Source organism: Sceloporus undulatus, chromosome 1 (assembly GCF_019175285.1).
Source record: "Sceloporus undulatus isolate JIND9_A2432 ecotype Alabama chromosome 1, SceUnd_v1.1, whole genome shotgun sequence".
NCBI classification, from domain to species: Eukaryota; Metazoa; Chordata; class Lepidosauria; order Squamata; family Phrynosomatidae; genus Sceloporus; species Sceloporus undulatus.
The window spans coordinates 190,579,462-190,588,213 of NC_056522.1; positions in this window are offsets into that span (position 1 = coordinate 190,579,462).

Sequence of the window (8,752 nt, forward strand, 5' to 3'; positions counted from 1 at the left end):
AAATAATAATAATATATGTTATATTATATATGTTATTATATTTTATATATAATAATATATTATTAAAATTTATTATTAAAATATCTCTGGAATAATATATAATATTCCAGAGATATTTTAATAATAAATATTAATGATAAATATTAATGGTAATATATTATTATATATAAAATATAATAACATATATAATTTAACATATCATATATTATTATTATTATTTCATTGAAGGTTCCCGGTTCCATTTTTAAAAATGTAAAATCTGCTTTTCTTCTCTCCTTCTCTTTCCTCCCCCCTCTTCAGTGCCAAAATGGACCGATCCGCATCGCTCTTCCCCCCTCCCTCCCCCGCCTGGCGCCGCCATTTTGTGGCTGAGGCGTGATTGGAGCCAATGCCAAGAATGAGCCTTCTCACCCCCCTCTTTTGATAAATGGGCGCGCGCAGCATTGTGTTTTTTATTGGCGGATCAGTCCACTCAGCGCCAGCGAAGGGGTGGCGATGGTTCAAATGGCAATAGTTGTGTTTTGGTACAGACTTAAATAAAGTGGGAGAGTGATTTTTTCCCACCCTAATAGTTCAAATTCTAATGGGTGTTTTTATTTTATTTTTAAATATTTTTATTGCATATATAAAAATACATATTTAAAAACATCAAAAAAGAAAACAGGACAAAACAACCAACAAGCAACATTAAAGTAAACCCATCACCACCACCGCATTTACAACCAATGCAAGAGGTGACTCCCCCAAAATAATAATAATCATAATAATAATATTATTTCTTAACCTCACAGCTTGAGGCGAGTTACAACATAGTTAAAACACAATCATTGCATAGAACAGACACCACACACACCAAGTACAGGTTATAGTTATCAAATTGCATACATAAATAAAACCTTTTAAAACTGTTACAGTCAGTTAACTTTATAACATATAAAGCAATATGTTTACACTGGAATTACAAAAATGTTTCATACTAAATAAATTTCTATAATCCATTCAAATTAGTATATTCTGTTTATTGCAGGTTCCCATGCAGGCTTTTATCCTCAAAGTCTAATCTAAGTTTAGCTGCTTTCACAGCAAATCTGGCAGTGTTAAACATAACAGATTTAGCTGTATTAGCAAGAGTGATTTTCTCCAGGTCATTTTGGTTAGCTGCAAGATCTAAATTTCTCTTCAGAAACCTATCTCTTGCGGTTTTACATATCCTATAATGTAGCATATAGTGTATGGTGTGTTCAGTATCCCCACTTCCACTAATACATAATACACATATTAAGCTCCATCGCTACACAATATTTATATTACAAAATATGTAGGACAATAATTAAATATAAAACTGTGTCAGATTTTGTGACCTCATCGTTTGTCTTTCCAGAAAACGGTGTGTGGATTCATTCCCTTTTGTTGTTGCTGGGTGCCTTCAAGTCCTTTCCGACTTATGGTGGCCCTAAGGCCAACCTATCATGGGGTTTTCTTGGCAAAGTTTCTTCAGAGGACGTTTGCCATGGCCATCCTCTGAGGCTGAGAGAGTGTGACTTGCCCAAGGTCACCCAGTGGGATTATGAACAAGTTAGGACTCAAACCCTGGTCTCCAGAGTCCTAGGCCTATACGCAAACTGCGGCCAAACTGGCTCTCCTGCACACATGTCTTTGCTGCAAAGGAGGACCAGGCACCGCAAAATGGAGGACAGTCAAGGAAAATGGAGGGCACGACCCAATAAAATCTCAGAACACTCCTATAAATATAAATTAGTTTCATATGGTTCATTTACAACTTAGAAGTAGGTAAGGGCCAAAATTAAAATAGGCCAAAGTTCTCTGGGCTGCAGATAGGTTTTTAGCTGTTCACTTTCAAGGTATAGTTATTTATTTATTTATTTATTTATTTATTATAAACAAACCATATTATAAAAAGGGAAATTTCAATTAACATCGGTTAATTACACTTATTAATTGAGGGTTTTTTTTACTTATCATGAAATCATATTAATGTTTAAAAATTTACAGTACAGTACTTTGCTAAACAGTACAAGTTTTAATATACTGTTGAGGTTTTCTTAGGAGCTTATTACACACACATTTAACCTGACAGCATCCTAATGGGATGCAGCCAGAATGTGGAACGCAGTCGGGAATTATCACGCATAATTCACCACCAATACTGCCAGCTGAGTACAGCTGCATCCTGGGTCCCAGGCGCACTTTGGAAGCTGCTTTTTAAAAGCCAGGAGCTTTCAGACCTGGAAAAGCAGCCACCAAAGTGCACCTGAGATGCAGCTGGGCTGTACTCGGCCGGCAAAATCAGCGGAGCATTACAGTGCGCCTTCCCCTTATGCAGGGATCCATTCCGGATCCCTCCACGAAAGGGGAAATCAGTGTATGCCGAAGCCACATAGGAAATAATGGGGCTTGTGCCATGGGCGCACAGTGGCGTGCATGACCCATTACTTCTTCTGGGGTGGTTTTCAGCGTATGCTGAAAGCCGCGTATGGCACGCTCACATAAAACGCAGGCGCAGTATACATGCAATAATTCCCGCCTGCATTCCATATTCTGCCTGCATCCTGTTAGGGTTCAGTCAGGTTAAATGTTCATGTGATAAACTTCTTACTGTTTACAACGTTTAGTTAATGGGATGTACTTTACTTCTTGTCAGCAATCAGTTTGTCATACTCAGGAATGTTTGAAATAAATGTTTTCAAAATATCTTCCAAGAGTTCATTGGTTAGGGTTGAACATTACCTAGTTATCTCGAGTCTACAGTAGGCACGAGTGCTTGCATAGAATCAGGACACTTTATCTGTAACCTGATAATTTTGATTGGAAAGGACGGAGGAAAAAAGATACTGTATATACTGGACTATAAGCTGGCCTCATGTATAAGTCGAGAGCAGGTTTGGGGGGCAAAATTAGGGATTTTGGTATGACCCCCGTGGATAAGTCGAGGGTAAAATGTAGGAGCACCCTTTCTCCCCCTCCGCAGCCTAGGGTGCCTTTGGGATGAGCCAAAGTGAATGCTTGCTTTCCCCCCTCCTCCCCACCTTGACTGTCTTCTGAGGAGCAGCCAGGCTGGGGAAGAAGAAGCTTGGAGGATGTGTGTTTGTCCTCCTTCGTTCTCCCCATGCTGGTTGTGCTCCATGGGGCAGCCAGGCTGGGAACAAGGCTTGCGGGGTGAGGGCTTGCCCTGCCTCCTCCTCCTGTCCTTTGGGAGACAGGCGGACTGGGGAGGAATGACCATATTGACCCATATATAAGTCGACCCAGGTTTTTCTGGACAATTTTTTTGGATGAAATTTTTCGACTAATACATGAGTACAGTAATAGTCATATGATTTACTAGTTTTTTAAAAAGAATAAGAGTGATTAAAACACCACAAATATCACAATAAAAGGAAGAATGAATTAAAATTTGCCCACTTCTCCATCCCATGAGCAGATGTGATATTTCCCTTTAAAGTGCAGATAGTAGGAAATTAAAGGAGCCTGCTACAAATGGCTTTTTAAATAGGAGAGTTTTTAAAATAGAAGGCCTCTGACAGCAAAGTTCCTTTGACACGGTTTTTTTAATGCTTGCCTAGTTCTTTTTTCCCCTTCCTCATTCTCCATTTAGCAGGATGGTTTAGAAGCACTGACTTTGGAAGCAAGGTAAAATAAGCAAGATAAAATCATACTTTACCAGCAACTAACCCTCTGCTGAATCTAAGTTTAAATTATTCCTCTCATTTGTCCATTGTGCTGAAGTTGGGGGGGGACCTTTCAGTATTTCCATAGGACTTTAGTTTTTTTGTTGCAATATCTGTATTTGCACATATTGTAAACACATTATGCAATTTCATAGAGATAGGATCCAAGTCTAAACAGAAAAATCATGGATGTTTCATATACACCTTATACACATAGCCTGATGTATGCAAAGGGGTCAGACAGCACCTTTGAGACTAACTGAAAGAGATACAGGCATGAGAGAGTAGACTCAGGTCTAGAAAAGGTCCTGCTACCAACTTCTTTCTTTCAAAACCCACAGAACTGATACCTTTATGGAGCCAACCAAAATGAACAAAATATGTGATGCAAGTGTTCAAAGCTCTACTGGAATGCTTTGTTTCCCAGTGTTCAGGAGGAGGATGGGCCTCTCTCCATTGATATTCTTCCACAACATCTCAATTCAGAACAACACCAACAACATCTTGACAAAATGCAGGCCTGTGACTAATATTGTCATTTCCCCCCTCCTGTATGACTTTTAACACTTTTCTCGGGTGAAAAAGCCAACAGAGCTCCGAAAGCTTGCATCATGTATTTTGTGCATTTTGACTGGCCCAGTAAATGTATGACTGTTTTGTGGATTTTGGATGTTACTATACTTTGCTATACGGCCAACATGGTTACCCCCAAATATGTTTTCTCTTTCAGTTAGTCTCAAAGGTACTACAAGATCCTTTTGCATACTGATTTAACAGACTAACACAGCTTTGTCTTTGAAGGTAATTTTATACAATGTGTTAAAATAATTTTGTGCATGGAACAAAATTTGTGTACACGGAGCCATCAGAAAGCAAAGGTGTCACTACCTCAGCCACCCATGTGGATGAGCCTGGAGTATTTAAGATTTTAGTATTCCAGATAAGGGACGGTCGGTCAACCTGTAGTTGCTTCCTAACTACAATCATCTTCAGAAGTCTTTTCTCCTGATGAATCAGTAGTGGGAAAGTGTCAGACCCAGGTTCACATATTCACTCAACACTAGTGAAGCTGGCTTGGTGACACCGGGCCAGTTACATACTCTCGGGAAAAAGTAGCAGGTAGGAAGTGTGAACAACTTATTCAGACTGCTCTGGACTCTTGTAGAGGGATGGATGAAATAAAAATAGAACAAAACAATTCCTTACAACATTTAAAAAGAGTTTTCAGTGTAATATTAAGTGCTCACTAGCTGTAGGTCAGGATAATCAACTTTATGAGAACAAGTATGACAATTATCAGCTAACTTGTTACTTTAACATCCCTCAACCGCACATTAAAAAAAAAATTGGTCCAGAAGTAACATTCAACACAAATACTATATTCAGCACAAAACAACTAACCAGGCTAATTTTTGTGGAATAAGCTGTTATAATGGATGACTCCAAAAGTTCCCCGTGTTTTCTGGGGAGATCATCCTTGTTGAAAAGTTAATAAAGTAATGAATAAATACCAAATAGATTCAAATATATTGATATCAGTTATTTCCTATAAATGCTTGGATTATTTAGTTAAATAGGCAGAAAGCATAGTCACTAATTATACATTATATATCTGTTACTGATGGTACAATGGCAGGTAAGATATTTGAAGTCTGAATATTCCATTCATCTAAAGACATCTTAGAAACAATGCTTCATGTTATTTCACCTTAAGGTGCTTGAAGTATATCTTTAATAAAATAAATTAGAAACCATCACCACTATGGTAATCAAAAAAGAGAAACCAAATTATTAGTAATATTTAGCCCTCAACAGTGCCATGCAAAACCAGAAGAAAATGCATGCTTTTAGGAGGAAAGAAACCCCACCCTCAAACATAACATAATTTATTTTCCTTTCTAATGTAATATAAATCTATTTTCCTTGTCAAATGACCATTCTTTTTCCATATCAGATGCCACCCTAACACTGTTCAAGATGAAGGATTATGATTTATGATAATCTTGCAATGCAGTCTGGTGTTATATCCTTTCCTTACAGGTAGACCTTGCCTTCCCTGTCCACCTGCCTGCCTAACCTGGTGCTTTTCTGTTCGTTGCTGCTGTAGATTTCCAGGAAGTTAACTCATTTTGCTGTGCTAACAGTCTTCATGTTTTAAATCATTTGAAATCATTGACATACTCATACAAAACAAAATAGATTATAAGATTACACTCTCAAATGTATCAGGGGATGTTACCCTTTCCTCTTGCTCACCTATACTTGCTTGATAGTTATCTTGCACATAACTAAGTTTTTTGTTCTGCTTTTACGGTTTTCAGCAAAAGCTATTCCCAGTAATGCATAATTTCATAGCAGCAAACATTGTGTGTCTTTGTCATTTCTGACATATGTAACAATAAACAATAATCATGGGGCTTTCTTGACACAATTTTTTTAGAGGGGGGTTGCTCTAAATGGTTAAATACTGGTACTGCAGCCAGAGGGTTCCAGGTTGACTCAGCCTTTCATCCTTTCATAGGTCTTTAAAATGAGTACCCAGCTTGTTGCGGGCAATTGGCTTACAGATAGTAAACTGTCTGTAAACAAATAGTAAAATGGGTTTTTGTGAGTGGGAATTGGAACCCTAGTATCCTAGTCCAACACTCAAACTCTTACACCATGCTGGTTCTCTCAAAAGTAGACTTTGCAAGACACCCCTTTAAGCCCTCACACCAACACACAGTTGCATACCAACATATTAATTGGACTTCAACCATTCCTAATGCAGATTGGTGAGATCCCAAATGCTGGGAATCAACATATGTTGCCCCAATGCTCCTCACAATCACATGCCTCTCTTAGAAAATAGATCATAGTAAGATAAGGGGATTTGCAGTAAGGTCTAGAGGTGCAGTATTCTACTTTAATCTCTTCTCCCATTTCTATAGTTACAGCATTTACTCTTCCCTAGTAGCTTTGTTATCTATTTCTATCCATCATTGGATTGAGTGTTAACATTTTCAAAGCAATCTGGTGCACCTTTATCATTGAGTTGCAAGTTGCATACATCTATGAGAGAACTGCTGTGTGGGACTGCCCTGCTGTACTAGGTATATTAGATATCAAAAACCGCTGAGATCTTCCAGCCTTACAAAAGGTTCTGTTAATGAGCAATTTATATACCAGATGAGTGCTTCAACATGCTCCACTTTGGCCCTGCATTTACCAAGTATTTCTGTTCAAACTCATATTCAGATGGCCACATGAGCCCAACAGAGGAAATTGCACCTACCTCTTCAGAAAATGAATAGGATCTTCAGTTTGCTGTGGACTTTGGGAAATATAAAAGTAAGTGCAATCTTTTGCACATGGCTCCCTCCCTTGTATATGTGTGTGTGGTGTGCACAAAGTAAAAATGGCTTCACAGGCCTTGGTTTCCAGACACTGGATCCCCAGAGTAACCAGCTTCTGCTTTTAGTCATTCTTGTCTATCAAGAATTCCTACATCTGTCTCCTTTTCAGCAATCCCACCAAGCTTTTGGCTCTGGGGACTTTATCACACTACCTCCATTCCCACTGTGATTGCGTTAATGAAGGGAAGTGCATATGTGCCCATTTCGGAGCACTCCCTACCATACGTCCCTTCATTAGCACAACTAGGCTGTTCCTGGCCCTTTGCACTCTCTTCCTCTTCCACCTTAATACTGCCCTATCTACCCTACCCAGTGTGCCTTTCATTTGTGTGTTTTCTTAACACATTTCTAGTGTTATGCTAATTACATGGTTTTAAACTGCTTTAAAAAAAAGACGGTTCTGGAATAGCAAAGGAAAGGGGGAGAGGAAGAGACACTGACAACCATGACCACGTAATCTCGGAACTGGAACAGGATAATTTATCACACCTGTGGACTAGTATGAGTGAGAGCTTATTGATGGGTTTTCCATGTCAATAGCAAGGTGCGCACTAACCGCAACTGGAAGACAAAGCAACAATGAAAGGGAGAGTGTGTTGTGTGATAGGTATCACTAAAGGCACTATAATCAAACTTTTATAGCATATTAAAAGCTGCCTGTGATAAAGTCTTAAAAAGGTAAAGGTAAAGGTAGTCCCTTGACATAAATATCTAGTTGTAACTGACTGTAATGGGCGGTGCTTATCTCTGTTTCTAAGCCGAAGAGCCATCATTGTCCAAGGACTGCTTTGGTGGTGGTGTGGCCAACATGACTGCACCTTTCCACTGAAGTGGTACCTGTTTATATACTTTCATTTGCATGATTTCAAACTGCTAGGTTGGCAGAAGCTGGGACTAGTGACAGGAGCTCACCCCATTATGCAGCACTCGGGCCTCAAACTGCCAACCTTCCAATCTTCTGATCATCAGAATGGGCATCTTAACCACTAAGCCACCATATCTATTTAAGATAAAGTCTTAAATGGAACTATATATTTCTCTTCTATCAAATATCACCTTTAATTCTCTCAATTGCTAGAGAGGTTAAAAACAATAAAAAGGGCTTTTTTGGATATAGTAAGAAAATATATAGTTAGTAAGAAAAGATGTATTTTAGATAGAGGACACAGATCCATCACAAGCACAGCAATAACTGAATTGCTAATAATGAACACTCTCCTTTCTGCCTTCCCATGTCCAGTCAAGAAGTATGGTCGACAGAAATCTGTAGTAGAGCACAAATTTTGCATGCAAGAGCCAGGGATCCCAAATACAAACTGTGGTGGCTGCAATTTTAATGCTCAGGTGCCTAATATGCCCACTCATCTTTGTACTCATCTTAGCATTTAAGCAGGCTGGAGGAGGAGAAGGAGGAAGCAGACCAGAAAAATGGAAAAGAGGGGAGGAGAGGCAGAAACCAAGAGAGAAAGAAATGGGGCATTGCTTTCAGGAAAACTCCACAATTATCCGAGTGCATAGCGCTGTGTGAATAACTTCTGAAGTGAGCTGCAAGTTTCATTGCAGCATATCTCAGTATTTGAGGTTGGTCAGAAACAATAACATTATAGAATAATATACAATGGAAACAAGTCTGAAATATAAACAATTGAGGAGAAGTTATTAAAGAAA